This window comes from Silene latifolia, chromosome 6, assembly GCF_048544455.1.
Source record: "Silene latifolia isolate original U9 population chromosome 6, ASM4854445v1, whole genome shotgun sequence".
NCBI lineage: Eukaryota > Viridiplantae > Streptophyta > Magnoliopsida > Caryophyllales > Caryophyllaceae > Silene > Silene latifolia.
In genome coordinates, this window is record NC_133531.1 from 132092168 (window position 1) to 132109857 (window position 17690).

General features: G+C 37.9%; 1 long non-coding RNA gene across 3 annotated transcripts; it reads right to left on the minus strand.

Moving 5' to 3' along the window:
- Positions 1-11010: 11010 nt before the first annotated feature.
- Positions 11011-12747, minus strand: LOC141659013 (uncharacterized). Of its 3 annotated transcripts, none has more exons than XR_012549567.1 (4): positions 11813-11831; positions 11660-11732; positions 11452-11560; positions 11011-11163 (listed from the first exon to the last, which is right to left on the minus strand). It is a non-coding gene; the product is annotated as an uncharacterized LOC141659013 (long non-coding RNA). The 3 variants fall into 3 exon arrangements; XR_012549566.1 differs by lacking the exon at positions 11813-11831 and adding an exon at positions 12696-12747 and having other exon boundaries at positions 11012-11163; XR_012549565.1 differs by lacking the exon at positions 11813-11831 and having other exon boundaries at positions 11012-11163; positions 11660-11780.
- Between the last annotated feature and the right edge of the window lie 4943 nt (positions 12748-17690).

Genomic DNA, 17690 nt, shown 5'->3' on the forward strand with positions numbered 1-17690 from the left:
GTAAGAGATCAGAAGGTCTGTTTGGGTTCTGGAGTTTGGGTACTCGATCGAGTACGTGGGGCACTCGATCGAGTAGCCCGTTACTCGATCGAGTGTGTTTGGGAACTCGATCGAGTGGGTTCCGGGCAGCGTGTTTTCGTGTTTTGAGGTTTAGTACGTGTGTTTATGTTTACCCTTTCTTATATAGCTTCAAGATGCCGCCCAAGAGAACTGCGTTGTATGCGAGAGCTGAGCTTATGACCACGGATGACATCGTTAAGATGTTAGAGCACCAAGATGCTCTTACTGAGACCCTGAAGAGAGTGAATGAGGATAAGGATAAGGGTAAGGAAAAGGAGGTTGATCATTCTAAAATCAGCCTCTATATTGCGAGGTTTAACCCGAAAGAGTACAAGGGAGTTGGGGAGCCTAATCTGCTTGATAGTTGGCTGAGAGAGATGGGGAACATCTTAGACCTGGTTCATTGTCCTGATGAGATGAGGGTGGAGCAGGCTGCGTTCTATCTGAGGGAGGCAGCAGGGAAGTGGTGGGATTCAGTGAAGGTGAGTGCTAAGGAGATATATACCAACCAAGGCTTACCTGCTATACCTTGGGAGGAGTTTCGTAGGGCTGTGAGGAAGGAGTTCGTACCGGAGCATGTGAGGAGTAAGTTGAGGGAAGAGTTTGATAAGTTTAAGATGATCACGAGATGTCCGTAGCCGAGTACTACGGCATTTCAATGAGAAGTCCAGGTATGCCGAGGATATGGGTTTGAGTGAGGAGAACCTGGCATTGAGGTTTGAGAGAGGGTTGACTACCACGATTATGGATAAGTTACCCGTGGGAATCCTTACCGATGTTAAGGAAGCTTATGAGAGGGCTAGGAGAGCTGAAAGGTTGGTGGAAATGGCTCAGGAGAGGTCTGGTGGTGAGAAGAGGAAGTCTGAGAGCGAGAGTGGTGGCCAATCTAATTACAAGAAAGGCAACCACAATCGCCTAAGGGATTTTCTTCCGGGTCGGGTTGATCTTGGGCTTCCTTTGGGCGTGGCCGTGGAAGTGTGAGTAATAGTTGGGGAGTGACTGCTTTGGTTGTGGTGGCGTAGGCCACAAGAGACATGAGTGCACCAGTGCACCGGGATCTTTCGGACACCGCACGAGCTTCGCGAGCAACAGACCGGGCCTGGATCATGGCCAAACCGGGAAGTCGAGTTACCAGAGTGGAGGCAACCGCAACGGCGGTAATTCTTATCAGAAAACACCGACGAACAACAACAACAACCAAGGGTCGGGTGCTAAGCCGACCGCATCAGCCAGTACTGTCCAGGGAGGTGGACAGAAGACCAGTGGCAAGTTATTCATGATGGAGAAGAAAGCAGCTGAGGAAGATGCGCATGTTATCACCGGTACATTCCTTGTTAATGGTGTTCCTACCTTTGTTTTGTTTGATTCGGGGGCTTCTCAGTCGTTTGTGTCTTCGAGTCATGTTAAACAGTTGGGATTGAGAGTATATGAATCTGTTAGTGAGCAAGTTTTCATACCTTCGGGTGAGTCTGTCTCGTGTGGGAGGTTGTTTAGAGATGTATCTTTGATAGTTGGGCAAGTTGATTTCCCTGTAGACTTGCTAGAGTTTCCTTTTAACGGTTTTGAGATGATAGTTGGGATGGATTGGTTAGGTAAGTATAAAGCTAAGATAGACTGTCATCAAAAGAAAGTGTCCTTAAGAGGTCCAAAGGGTGTTAGTGTGTCTTATCGTGGGTTTCTCGTCAAACCCAAAGTTAAGTTGATTGCAGCTGTTACCTTGAAGTCTTATCTGAGGAAGGGATGTCCTTTGATCTTGTGCCATGTGAGAGATAATCGGATAGAGAGTCCGACAGTTGATGAGATACCAGTGGTGGGAGAGTTTGCTGACGTTTTTCCTGATGAGATTCCGGGATTGCCACCGAAGAGGGAGATAGAGTTCACCGTCGAGTTGAAGCCAGGGACGGGGCCAATCTCTAAGGCACCGTACCGTATGGGTCCTAAGGAGATGGAGGAGCTTAGGAAGCAGTTGGATGATTTGATAGAGAAGGGATACATTAGACCAAGTGTATCGCCTTGGGGAGCACCAGTTCTTTTCGTGAAGAAGAAAGATGGGAGTTTGAGGCTGTGCATAGATTACAGGGGAGCCGAACGTGTGACGATAAAGAACAAGTATCCTTTGCCAAGGATAGATGACCGGTTTGATCAGTTGAGCGGTGCAAAATGATCTTTTCTAAGATTGATTTGAGGTCGGGGTACCATCAGGTGAAGATTAGAGAGGTGGACATACCAAAGACAGCTTTCACGTCGAGGTATGGTCATTATGAGTATGTGGTGATGCCGTTTGGGTTATCTAATGCGCCGGCAGTGTTTATGGATTTGATGAATAGAATCTTCAGACAGTTCTTGGACCAGTTTGTAGTGGTGTTTATCGATGATATCTTAGTCTACTCTAAGACTAAGGAGGAGCATGAGGAGCATCTGAGGATCGTGTTGCAGACTTTGAGGGATCATGAGTTGTATGCTAAGCTGTCCAAGTGTGAGTTCTGGTTAGAGAAAGTTGCTTTTCTGGGGCATGTGATCTCTAAAGATGGGGTAGCTGTGGATCCGGCGAAGATTGAGGCAGTGACAAAGTGGGAAGCACCGAAGAATGTTGCTGAGGTTAGGAGTTTCTTGGGTTTAGCTGGATACTACAGACGGTTCGTGAAAGATTTCTCCAAGATAGCTAGACCGATGACAGCGTTGATGAGGAAAGAGAACAGGTTTCGTTGGGATGAGAGTTGTGAGACGGCGTTCCAAACATTAAAGGAGTGTTTGACCACAGCTCCTGTCCTAGCATTGCTTGAAGGGAGCGAGAATTTTGAGGTTTATACGGATGCCTCGAAGAATGGGTTGGGATGTGTGTTGATGCAGAATGGTAAAGTGATTGCCTATGCTTCTAGGCAGTTGAAGCCTTATGAGGAGAACTACCCTACCCATGATCTGGAGTTGGGTGCAGTGGTGTTTGCTCTCAAGATTTGGAGACATTACCTTTATGGAGCAATCTTTAAGGTATTTTCTGATCACAAGAGTCTTAAGTACATCTTCACGCAGAAGGAGTTGAACATGAGACAGAGGAGGTGGATGGAGTTGATTGGCGATTACGACATGGAGATCATCTACCATGAAGGGAAGGCTAATGTTGTTGCTGATGCTTTGAGTAGGAAGAGTGTACATTCCTTGTGTACAGCTCTATCTTTGATGAGGCTGAGGGATGAGGTAGCGAGCTTTGGGATACATATGATGCAGAAAGGAGATGCCATGGGTGATATGACAGTACATCTGGAGTTTTATGATGATATTCGAGGTAAACAGGCTTTGGATCCTAAGATAGTTGAGTGGAGAGCTGGAGTAGAGAGAGGGACAGTGTCCCGGTTTTCTATTCATACAGATGGTAGTTTGAGGTTTGATGGTAGGTGGTGTGTTCCTAATGATGAGGAGTTGAAAAAGACAATCATGACAGAGGCGCATTGCACACCATATTCAGTTCATCCAGGTGGAGACAAGCTATACAAGGATTTGAAGAAAACGTTTTGGTGGCCTGGGATGAAGAAAGAGACAGCTGAGTTTGTGTCCCGTTGTTTGACATGCCAGAGAGTTAAAGGGGAACAGAGAAGACCACAAGGTAAGATTCAGTCTTTAGAGGTACCCGAGTGGAAGTGGGAATCCATTTCCATGGATTTCATTGTGGGTTTGCCAAAGAGTCAACAAGGTAACAACATGATTTGGGTGATAGTGGATCGCTTGACCAAGTCAGCTCACTTTGTTCCAATGAAAGATACATGGACTAAGGCACAATTGGCTATGGCCTATCGAAAGAACGTGCTTAAGTTACATGGAGTCCCTAAGGACATAGTGTCTGACAGAGATGCGAGGTTTATATCGAGGTTTTGGAAGGAGTTGCAGGAATCGTTGGGAACAACCTTGAAGATGAGTACAAAGATTTCATCCGACGGACAGATGGGCAGACTGAGAGAACAATCAAGACTCTGGAGGATATGTTGCGAGCTTGTGTGATGGATTTTGGTGGTAGCTGGGAGCAGAGGTTGGACTTGATAGAATTTTCTTACAACAACAGCTACCACACCAGTATTGGCATGGCACCGTTTGAGGCTTTGTACGGGAGGAGATGTAGGAGTCCAATCTGTTGGGACGGCAGATCGAGGCAAAGATGGTTTTAGGACCAGAGATGGTGCATGAGATGGTGGAACAGATTAAGATGATCAGGAAACGGATGAGAGCAGCCCAGGATCGACAAAAGAGTTATGCAGATCTACATCGTCGGGACATAGAGTTTCAAGTTGGGGACAAAGTTCTTTTGAAAGTGTCTCCTATGCGCGGAGTTATGAGATTTGGGAAGAAAGGCAAGCTAAGTCAGAAGTTTATAGGGCCTTATGAGATCTTAGAGCGAGTTGGGGAAGTTGCTTATCGCCTGGCCTTACCAGCTGCGTTAGAGAGAGTGCATAATGTGTTTCATGTATCGCAGCTGCGGAAGTATGTGAGTGACCCGTCACATGTGTTGGAGGCAGAGAGTTTAGGGCTAGATGAGTCCTTATCATATCTTGAGGTGCCTAAGCAGATTCTAGACCGAAAGGTTAGAAAGACTAGGAGTGGTGAGACAGTTTTGCTTAAGATCCTTTGGTCTAACCACGAGACTGAGGAAGCTACATGGCAGGCGGAGGATATCATGAAAGAGCGTTACCCTTTCCTCTTTGATCAGGTATGTATGGTTACGGGGACGCAACCTTGTTTCTTTTAGGGGGGGTAGGAGATGATCGCGAGCAGTTTTTAAGAGTTTTTATACCCCTTTTATATGTTGTGTCGGTATGTTTGTCGGGATAAGTTGGGTTAGTATCATGTCTTATGTTGTTTTTGTTTTGGTTGCCGAGTCGGGAAGCTTATGGGAGTACCTTTGTTTAGTAGTGGTTTGAACTTCGAGGACGAAGTTCCTTTTAAGGAGGGAAGACTGTAATACTCCGTATTTATATGTCTTGGGGTACTCTATCGAGTAGCCCTTACTCTGTCGAGTAAGGGCAAGTTGCGAAATAAAATAGTTTCGACTGTTGGGTACTCGATCGAGTAGTGGGGTACTCGATCGAGTAAGGGGGTACTCGATCGAGTACCTTGGGTACTCGATCGAGTGTCCGGTTTTACGGGGGTTTTTCTCGGGTTTTGTTAATTATGCGATTTAGGTATTTAAGTTCGTCGTCATTGTTTTAAATCACTTTTACAAAACCTAAAACCCTATTTAAGAGAGAAAGCAACCAGTTCATCTTCCTAATCGCATTCTTAGCAATTCCTGAGTTCGACGGTCGAGTTCTTGTCGTTGTTTATATCGTTGGATTCCTTGCGTCGAGGGTAAGATCTACGTACCCTTTTTATTGTCTTTCCCTTGTTTTGGTTAAACCCTAATTTAGAGATTGGGGGTTTTTGTGTGTAGTATGTGATGTGTAGCCTTTATGTGTTATATGATAGGAGGAGGGTTCGTAGAAGAGGATTTTTGATACACTGTTGTTGATACCGTCCTGATCATTGTGCTTTTCGGTAGGATTTCCTACTCAGTATTAGTCCCATAATGGGATGTTGGTGATGTGCTGTATTCAGTTGTTTGATATAATGATTGTACTGTGTTTGTGGTTGTGATCGTTGTTGATGGTTCTCGAGATGCGTTCTCGGCTGAGTGGGGTCACTTGCGGGAGTGGCTTCACGCCCTAGTTTCGCCCTCCGTGGAACCCGCCACGGGAGGGGATGTGCACATTAATGGACAGGGTTATCGCTCGGTATGATGAGCGGGGCTTAGGTGGGAACGGCTGCGGTCCCCCACTGGCAGGCCTGGTCCAGTGGACAGTCAGGATTGAGATGATGGAAATTGTTGGTGTGTGTGTGTGTGTGTGACAGTTCAGCTGTCTGTTTATCTTATTATTGTTATCTATATTGATTGTGTGATTAGTACTGACCCCGGTGTTGTTTTGTAAACCTGCGGTGATCCATTCGGGGATGGTGAGCTGATATTGAGCAGGTATTGAGATGAGTACTGGGATAGCTGGGATGCCACGACATGATGATAGGAGTCTTCCGCTGTAGCCTTTAGTTTATTTATAATTCAGTTAGACAGTCAGTTGGAAATAATGTATCGTACTTTTGGTTTGGTTTGAGGATTGTATCTATTCACTAAATTATTATATTAAGCATTGTTTCTTTATTGTTGTTTGATTATCATTGCCTCGGGTAACCGAGATGGTAATGTCTTCATATCTGAGTGGTCCTGGTAAGGCACTTGGAGTATGGGGGTGTTACAGTGTCCCTGACCACCACATTTACTACATCTCATACTACCTCCAACCCTACTCATTCAAGTATTATTGGCAACCTCGCTAGCTTGTTTTCTTCTTTTAGTTGTTGGCTTGCAAGCTTTTAACTTCTTCAAGGGAGGAGGCAATATAGGTTCAGTTTCGGATTGAGGCCATTCTTGGAGCCCGTTCAAAGGTTCTAAGCAGTGGTCATACGCCTTTAGATATGTAGCTCTCCTATAACAATCAGCTACATATTCTTCTGGTTGATGACCTTTTTTTCCAAATAACTACTACTGCATGGTGACACGGCACACCACTGATATGCCATACATTACAGCTACATGTCATATTTGACAAATTGACGACGTATTTTTTTTTGTGTTGCACCTTCCCTGACACCAAAACGTACAGAAATTTCCATCCCAAAACGCAAACCATCCTCTTGCATTGAACTTTGACCTCTCCAGTCTTTCTTGAATTCTTGGACAAATTGCAACATTTTTGCTAGCAATAAAGTCTCTCTTCTTATGCATTCTCTCCATCAAACTTTCTCTAATATCCTCGAGCATAGTTATAGCAGGCTTGTGTCTTGATTTAAGAATGTACGCATTGAAAATTTTGGACATATTATTGTCGACATTATCACATTGAGACTGTGGTGTGAAGAATGCTCTGCACCATTTCTTATAATACTCCCTCTCAGTCACTATAATGTTCCCTCTTTCCCGAAACGGCTTATTCAAGTAATGTTCCCCTTTCTATTTTTAGAAACTTTTACTCTTATTTTATTCATTCCTCTCTCCTATCATCAAACCTCACACAACTCTTTTACTCATATTTTATTACTTTCCTTTATGTGTTGGTCCCACAATTCTTTATTTAACTACTAATAATTCATCCCTTTCTTCTATCACCAACCCCACACAACTATTTTACTCCTATTTTACTACTTTTCCTTAAGTATTGTGCTCATATGAAATGGGAACAATATAGCGACTGAGAGGGAGTATCTCCTAAGAATATCTTCACCAGCATTAGTAGAAATCTTATTCATATATGCGATTCTCTCGACAAATTCATTTTCAATGGTGCTTTTAGCGATCTTCCAAAAAGCTATTATGTATTCCTTGCCTCCTCCAAAGACCTCTCTAAAGTTACAATATGCATGTCTTGTGTAACACCTATGCTCAGCTTGTGCCCAAACTTCCGTGACGGCTTTTATCAATCCTTTTTGTTAGATCTGACATTATAGTGTAACCGCTTCCTCTGTTTGCAAGAGTATATTATTTTGCTTCTTCAGCACACCAAGGGTTTGGCTTCTTTTTAGTGGGCCCATTAATATATTTTATATAGAAAAAGGATAAATAAGCTAATTAAAAGGTCCATGTGATCAGTGGCGGATGCAGGATTTGACTAAAGGGGGGCACACCCAAAAAAAAAAAAATTTGCGGACAACTTTTATACATTAAAATTTTTTCATCGTCAATACATAATAATATAATCGTAAAGAAAAAATATATCAACAAACCCTAAACGGCTAAACCAAATACCAACAAGCCCAAGTGCATTATTTTAGAGGGAATATCCATTTTCGGCGGTAGAATTTGGGGTCCTGTGTAAAAAAAATTCGAGAGACCCCTTCAATTTCATATATTATCGTCATGAAAATAGTAAAAAAATTAACCAAAGAGTACCATAATCTTTATTTATAAGACAGTGGGAAATTTTACATGGAACTACTTCTAAAAGTGTATAATTCTATAGATATAAAAATATATATGCTTAACAAACAATATTAGTATGCAATTGGTGTGTTGGACAATCATTGAATATACTAGCCTAACGTCCCAGGTTCGAACCCTTGTAGCATCATTTTGAAATTCAATTAATTAAATCTAATTTTGAACATACAAAAAAAATAAGCCAAACCTAACCATGGTGAGATTCGAACACAAGACCATCAGGGAAGTTTATAAGCCTCTTACCACCAGACCAAGAGCATCATCTTACTAAAAATAGGCGCTCTAAATATGTAAACATAGATTTTCAGTTTTTTTTTTCCCGACACGTGAGGGCACGTGCCCTCACTTCTCACCCCCCTCCCCAAATCCGCCGCTGCATGTGATAGCAAAGTAAGAGCAAGTCCAATGGTTTGGCTTAGGGACTTGCTTGCAATTTTTTAAAATTGCTAAAAAAATTGCAAGCTAGTAGCCAAGCCATTGGAAATGTCCTTAGAGAAACTTCAATGATTTCATATAAGGACTTGCTTGCAATTATTATAATTTATCAAGCATGTTGCTCACCATTGGAGTATAAAAATAGCTTACTGCTTGTAAGTTGATGTAGCTTTGTCAAGCTACGTAGCTTGAAATAAAAGAAGTAATTACAAAACAATAAAATAATTTATATTACAATATTTATATGTTATGTGGGACATTGTAAGCTAAATTTATTGTAGTTTGCCACTGGAGGGGTTTTGCACAAATAACATTATATCTCCAGTGGTACAATAGCATCGTACAACCAAGTTATATTTTATCGAGCTTATGTGTAATTTTATTGAGCTTTCTTAAAGTTAATTTTTTTTTATGTTTAAGTGAGTGAATTCAAAAAATTTATGGTATAACTCGACTTCTTTAAAACAAAACTCGAAAACTTTATTATATAGCTCGGATTCTAGAGCATACAACTGGGTACAACTGGTTGTAGGATCTATTAACTGGGGGTTTTGTAGCTTGAAAGCATTGTTGCTTAGAATTTTTTTTTTTTTTTTTTGTTAAGTGTTCCTTAGAAAATTGTTGGGGTAAGGCAAACTACACGATTTTGTAGTTTGCCATTGGAGTTGCTCTTATAGATTAGCTTGGTTTAAGCTACTAGTTTCATTAAGCTAGTTGCTTGAATTTGGCTAAATGGACCTACCACATGAAAACAACCAATAAAAAGTTAGTATCTTAAAATGTGGGTCTAGTTTAGCTAGTGAAAAATTAAGCCAAACCATTGGAATGAATTGTTAGCTCAAAAATTTTGTAGCTTAAAACTTCATAGGACAAAAGTAAGCTAGTAGGTAGGGGTGTTCAAAATAAACCGAACCGCAAAATCGAAAAACCGTCCTTAAGATTCAATTAACCGAACCGTTTCGACAAAGCGGTTCTTTGAACCGAACCGTTAACTTTATTATGGAAAACGTTCGGTTAAGGTTCGCAATTTTGGATAACCGGTTAACCACGAACCGAACCGTTTCACAAAAAAGTAAGCAAAAAATTAAAATATTATATAAAAACCTGTTCGTTCGTTTAATTTTCTTAGTGTATCCAAATTTAAAATTTCTTAAATTGATTAATGCTAAAGTTTAGCTTATTAATTTCATTGTTGGGTATAATATATAATGAAAATTTAATTAAACTATTAGAAAAAATTCCCAAAAATTAACGAAAACTGAGAAAAAAATAATATAGAACGATTATCGGTTAACCGGTAACCGAACCGCTAATAACCGTTTAAAGTAGTTAACCGAAACGTTTATAACCGTTTCTAACGGTGCGGATTAGGTTCGGAGTTTTGGCGAACCGAACCGTGTGTGAACCGAATTAAATTAGAGGTTCGGTGAACCGAACCGCGAAAGAACACCCCTACTAGTAAGTACTAGCTTACCATTGGACTGGACTTGCTCTAACGGAGTAAATAAGCAAGTCATTTTTCGCTAAACAGAATGAATACAAGTCCTTATCTCAAAAAAAAAAAGTTAAGTATAGGTCCTGATTGTGGTGTTAACTCCACGGCTGAATGTTAATGTTTAGAACATGTAAAAAAAATGACATGATACAAATTTCAAACGGACGGCCTTAATAAGTAACTAGTGTAACACCCGTGAAAATTCACGGGATTGTTTTTTAAATTTTTTTAAATAAAATTATTTACAAAATTTTTAAAATGAATATTACAATTATGATAGTTGATATCCCGCTTTGTGTTTCTCAACATCGTTAATGGTGGAGCACGTCGTATGATAAATTGTTGTATTAACATGAGTTTCAATGTTGTATTTGTAATTTCTTGTTTGTGTTACTTGGTATCAACTTTGTGCTTTTAAGTTATAATGAGCATCTTAAAATTGGATATCTACGTATTCTTACAAATTGAGTAAATAATTTAATTTAAAAAGTTAACTTTGTGTTACTCTTGTTTGTCCTAATTCACCAAGGTTCAATTGCATTAAGATAATACTCATATTTTTTGTTGACTTAAATAATACCGAACATCATATGTTATTGCTTTTGACAAATTTCATTACCAGATAAGAATTCCAAACCAAATCGTATATCTAATCATCTAAACAGATTTAAATCCGTTTCGAGAAATAAGTTGGATTGGATATATACGTATTTGAATTTTTCAGATATCAGATCCACTATTGATATTCATCATGTTCCCTTCAACCACCATGGCCCCGGGTCTCTGCCTTCAACCACCGTCTTTAAGAAGGATCTCCCAAATATTTAAGCATTTCTTCTCAGAACAATAGCATAGTAGTAGACTTGCAATTTGGACACATAAAAGCAAGTTGTTTGTTTCAATTTGGACACATAAAAGCAAGTTGTTTGTTTCCTGCTGGATAGAACATAGTTTGAACACATAAAGTAACTTATCAGCCTTAGCTTCTTTTTGCCAAATTATATTTCTGAAGAAGAAAATAAATGAGCAGGTCGGAGCTATAGATACTTACTTTGTCCCAAGTCACGGGTTGTTTTTGAGTCTCCCTGACCCCACTCGACATTGGAGAATCAAGTAAGTGAATCAAGAATTCCAGACCCAGGAACTCACCTCTAATACCAATCTGTACAAAATCAAGGAATTTCAGAACTCCCTCCATCTCATCCGATTTTGGCAAGTCAGAAATGATGATATAAAAAATGCGGCCTCAAATCAAATGTGATAAATTTTACTCACTCCGTACAAATCATTTATTTACCTTTTTATATTTTTTTGTCAGAGATATATCAATCAAAGGTAAACCAGTTATTGAGACGGAGGGAGTATATTTTATATCTTCACCAGCGTAAATGGAACAAATGCATTCAGAATATGAAAGGCTAGTGTATAAGGAAATTGCAAGGAGAACAACCTTATAGGACCATTTATGCCACGTCAAGTCTCTTTCCTTCATTCAGACAACTAAGCAAGACGGGACCAAGAACACCGGCATTCGACATCTCAAAATGTGAGCCAACATTCTGAATTAATAAATAAAAAACATCAAAAATTGCATTGGTAATATAGAGAATTGATCAAGGTTCCGTTTCTTTAAGCAAAGTGAGAAATAAGTAAAGCACCAAAAAGAATAATAGTGAGAAAAGCTCGTCTTTTGTTTGTTCTTGGATGTGTGCTTTATCTTTCCCCAAAAAACTGAAAATGTTCGACAAAATATACAAATGAGAGTCCAAATATATCAATAAATCAATTAATCCAAAATGTGGAGTACTCACAAATTAAGAGTCTCAAAACATTATACCTAGGAATCATCTTATACTATTATCACTCTACTTTTCTAATAATATGTGAATATCCTGCCAAAAATCAACATTTAAAATAATATTATTAGAATGAATGTTCGAGTGATGAAAAACGAAAACTCAAGTATATGACTTTGCTAAATGGATAATTTAACAAAGTCTCTCGTCATCAATATGCGTGTTAGCTTTGGATAAAATTGCAACATTGCGGCATGTAGTTATCAAAATTTAGATAAAACATTAGAGGAGAAGACATGTAGACAAAAGCGCCGAACTCTCAGATAACACGTGTTAGTTTTATTCTTGAGAAGTAGTAACATCGATAGAGCTATTTGTATTGCAATGTGCCTCAATAGTCACCTTATGCAAAAGATGCAGCTAAGGTGCCATAAGACATTTTCGCACGTCTGTAGCGTTGTTGTTTTAACTACTCACCCTACCTAGCTTTTTAATTAATCATTCCCACATGAAAAATTTGAAAACAAAATGTCATACTTTTACTCAGGAGTGATAGTAACCAAGACAAAGTTGCTATCAATAAGATAGAAATGTCAGAGAAAATGAAATGCAATAGGAATGAACCATGATCAATCCGACAATCCCCTCTATGTATCTGCCATTTAAAGCAAGTTTTTATTTCACAAAAATGGTCTCATATTCTGTCAAGAAACCATCTCAACCAAAAGCTTAAGCCGATGGTTGAAGTTCCTTGATTCGTTTTATATTCTAACATATTCCATTCTCCGCCTTACTTGTTCAAGAAAAAAAATATTAAACAAACCCACAAACTTCATTAAATTTCACAAAGATAATATTTAAAAGAAATTTATGTAAATGAAAAATTTCAGGGACTAACCTCATCAGCCCCAGGAACTTGATTGTTCATTCAAAGGCCTCAAACTCGCCAATGTTATCTATATAAAAGCAAGAGACAATACTGATCAGAGAACGCGCCACGTCATTATTCCATTTTTTTTTTTTCGAAAATTGACATTATGGTGGGACCCATGTGTTCGCAACGTTTTTAATTTCTGAGATATCCGTCTTTCAAAGCACGTGCTAAAATCCGTCTCACTACAAAATCTATAAAGTCGTCTTACGGAATACTTCTTGAAAATAACATTATGATAAAATTTTATAGAAATTGATTAATAATTACGCATAATTAATTACAAAAGCGAGTTACCGTAATTGAATTACATAATTACAAAACTAAAATTAAAGAACAAAAATACATAGTTTCAGGAAAAAATATCACTTATATACGAATCGAAAATACATCGAGATGAATGACAAAATGAATAACAAGTATTTTTGTTATTAACGATTTTGCCTTGTGCAGTAAATTAATTGAAAACATGATTTTTTAAAAATACAGTGTACGCGAATTTTTTTTTTAAATATAAATAATGACGAGAAATGTAGTTGGAATATAAAACTCGGCATCTGATGAACCAGTCACGCACACCGAGTTAATCAGTAAAAGCTACTTTTAATTTTTTTTTTACTCTCAAAATTTAAAAAATAAATGTTCATTTAAATTACGAGTGATGTAAAAATTATATTAAATTTTTTGTAATAATTTTTTTTCAAATAATTTACAATACTGCACGGTTTTCTTAGGACTTAATTCACAATACTGCACGGGTTGTGAATTAAGATTAATTAAAATTAAATTAGTATACCCGTGAAATAAAACATATGCACGGATTTTTTTTAGATTTTAATAAAAAAAATTTAAAAACGATACGAAAAGTCGAAACACTGTAAAATATGTTTTTTAAAAAATTAATCCTCTCAGATCTGTATAGAAAGCCGTTCATCACCGAGGATTATGTACTTGGAGCAAAAATTCTGGCAATTTAAGAATCAGCCTCGCACTCCGAATTCGGAAGATGGCAATGATAAACTACCGAGTAATTTCTACTTCTACAAGTACGAATGTTAGGCAACGTTGTTATCATCATAATATATACACTTGGACCGTCCAACCATGAAATCCGAAACTGCATAAAATTAAAATAATCAGCATATTCTGAAATTAGAGCATATGCAGTTAAATATGGAATGGCAGCAGTTACAGCAGTTTCAAAGAAGTGGGTTTCATGGGTAATGGAAGTAGTGGGGGATTTAGGGTTTACAAGGGGTGGTAATTTAGTATATATAGGATTGCAAACATTGAGATTTTCACAGAAACTCAATATAGCAAATTCAATCAAAAACTTGAGATTATGGCACACATCCAGAGCATTCCAATTTCGAGCATCACCAAAGAAACATCAAGGACGGAACAATTAACTGTTCGGGTTATGAGATTGTGGTACATAAAGTCGGAGACAAATCCCCAGGACGTGAAAGGTGTAGAACTCATCCTAATTGATGAGAATGTAAGTCTCCCTTTACCCCTTTTCCTGTGGTCTTTTTCAAATTATTGTCACAAGGTATTAACAAATATGAATGAATGCAGGGAGACACAATTCGGGCATCAGTCAACCAGAGGCTGACTCGCCTTTTCTTAGAGCACCTTAATGAAGGGAGCACATACAAAATCAGAAGGTTCAGTGTATCATCAAACCGAGTGGGACTTGACATGGCAACAATTCACCCGTGAAAGATTTGGTTCGAGTATAGCACTAGGGTGGTACCGATTCCAAATGTAGATATTCCTCTTTCTACCCATGCTTTCTACACTTTCAATGAGGTCGTGTTTGGAGCAATGCCAAATAGACTTTATATTGGTAAGCAACAATGGCCTACAATTAATTTTTCATATATGCACCCTAAGTGTTTACTACCAACTGAAAAAATTTGTTAACTAACAACTGAAAATTTCTGTGACAGACGTAATTGGAAGGTTGGAGCACATTTATCCAATAAGAGACAACAATGGAAAGAAAAGGAGGACTATTGTTTTGGGCAATAATCTGTAAGTCGACTATATTCAATAAACAATATGCCAAACTTAACACCATATCAAAATAATCATTACAAACCGTTTTTTCAGGAACCAAAACATGTGCTGCTCATTGTTTGGGGATTACCTTCAGCAAATTGCAGAAATTGAGCAAGAATTCATTAACAAACCAAAGCCAACATTGGTCATGCTTTTCGTAAAACGATCAGTTTATGAAGGTATAAAATTCTGGTGATTCAAATACCTTTTTCAGCATTACAAACACTTTGATGACTTACAAAATTTAAGAAAAAAATGTTGGAAAAAAAATTGTCTCAATATTTCCTACTATGCAGGGGAAGTTAGCATAACAACAACATGGGGTGCAACAAAAATATTGGTCAATCCAGATATGAACGAGGTGAAAGTGTTCAACAATAGCTATGACATCTAAATCCGTTTTTTGTGATGTTATTTTCTTTAGGGGAATAGTAGGTGCATTAATTGTTATTGACCAGAAATGGCACATCATGAATTCTCCAGAAAACGTCCAAAAATGAAGCAGTCGAAAACCGTCAAAAAAATTATTTGAAAAAAACAGTCTAAATACAATCCAGAAACATTTTGAGTTCAAAAGTTTTTTAACATTCCCACTTCAGCTTAAATTAATTAAGCCATTTTTTTACCAGTTTTCCAGATGATGATGAACCAATCTTTGGGGCTCCAGAAACTGCTGGGTACCACCCTCCAATCCTCGCAAGTGCAAACATCAAAACACTATCAGAGATACCAAATTTAACCAAAGGAGGGGCATATGTCACAATGGCCAAGATTATTGAGTTAGATACATCTGGTAATAGTTGGTACTACTACTCTTGCAAAGAATGCAGATCAAAAGTGAAGCAAGAAGAAGATGGGTTGTGGTATTGTGACAGGGAACAAATTAACAATAATTGCACAATTAAGGGTGTGGGGGTGACATCACCAATACCAAGGTTTCAAGTCAAGTTTATTGTCACATATGAAGATCCAGATTCGGTTGAGTTCATTATTTGGGATGATGTAATGGTTGATTTGCTCGGGAAAACAGCACAAACCATCCTTGACGAAGATGAGGTAACCAAAATCTCATTTACATACAGTTTGCAATAATATGTAACCAACTTATAATGTTACTGATTAATGTTTAAATATCGTTTCACATGTACAGTGTCGTCCCTCCCCCAGATTTCAGGCCCCTACTAGACAGGACATTTGTGGCAAAAATTCGAGTGACTGATTTATATAACATTCAACAAAAATCGAAGTCATTTGGGGTGGTCAGTTTATGTGATGACCCAAGAACAATTGCTAAGTGGGATGCTATGAATAATGCAAGAAAGGTATAAGACCAATTAATGACTAACATTTACACACTTTATTTTCGTATGTTTGGTTTTACTAATAAATATTGTCCTCCTTTAGGAACAAGCAATTTCAACTTTGACAAGGGACACTTCGAAATCAGATTCAATAATGGTGAATTTAATTTTAACTTGAACTAATTTTTTTGATACTAATGGCTTTTTAGTAACAATTAATTTTTTGTTAGGAGCAAATGAGAGAGATGATTGAATCCGAACCTGTGCTGAATTCCCAAGAGATCACACCACAGAAAGGCGTCGTGGAGACGACTGAAGCATCTGACAAGTCATCTGCCACAAAAATGAAGGAAATTAAGTTAGGCAAGCAGCCTATGGAGTTCTAAGTAACATTTAAGCAATTAAGCAATTTCTGAACTTTGTTAACAGACATTTTTGTTTTTGTTTTTGGACTGTTGTTTTATGTTCTATTTTGGACCAAGGTTATTTTAAGTTGTAATCGAACAATTTAGGTCGTCATATTGTATTTCAGCCAATCAAGAAGCTAAAGGAGAAACGGATGGCACAACACTTCAAACATGGAGCTTAAAGGAAAGCAAAGATTGGATGCAGTTTTAAAGAAGCAACATCGACGATCTTTATTTATGTACTACGTTTTTTTACTATTGTATTTCAATTCCCACAAAGAATTAATGAACTTTCGTCATCATTATGAAATTTAATTCTTTCATTTCCAGTTTACGAGACATGTCATTAGTCATTAATAAGCGAGTATTACCAAAGAAACATGGTTTTTTACAGCCAACAATAATAGAGTACATTCAATATCCTACCAATGAGTAAACGAAAAATGTTGCAAGAGTATTTGACTTATATTGAAAATCATGGAAAAAAACGGATGAATGGAAGGGCATAAATTTAAAAGCATAGTCACGGAATGTGTAAGCAAAAACGTCTTAAATATAAAGGTCTAAATTTTTTCAGCTTAACTGACGGTTTAAACAGTTATGGTAACTATCCATGATGCACTACTTGCAGTTTATAAGTTAGTGGCCAATAATTGAATCAACAAAATGAAGTAGTTGTAGCATAGTGACGGAATGATCAAGAATAAACGTCTCAAAAATGAAAGTTGAATTTTATTCAACTTTAAGCGGCCAGTTTAAACCATTATGGTCAACTATCCATGATGCACTACTTACTTGATTAATAAGTTAGTGGGCAATATTTGAGTAAACTAAACAAACAGTTTTGTAAGTTAGTGGGCAATAGTTGAATGAAGTAAAAGTAAATCAAACACATATTTTGTTTACCAGTTTTTTTCGATGAATTATAAAGAAAACCAACTAGAAACTGTGCACATTTTTTGCATCATCTTCAGAAGCATCAAAACAGAGGTGCGTTAAACATGGAAAAGGGTAATTCAAGTACAAGCCAAAAAAAAAGGAGACGGGAGCAAGGAATGAACAACGAAAACAGTAAGTTTCTTAATTTATTTCTATGAATTAAAATTAGTTACATTGTGGTATTGCTTACTTAACTTTTTCAAACTTTGACGAACAACATGCATGCTTAGAATGTTATTAGTTACTTAACT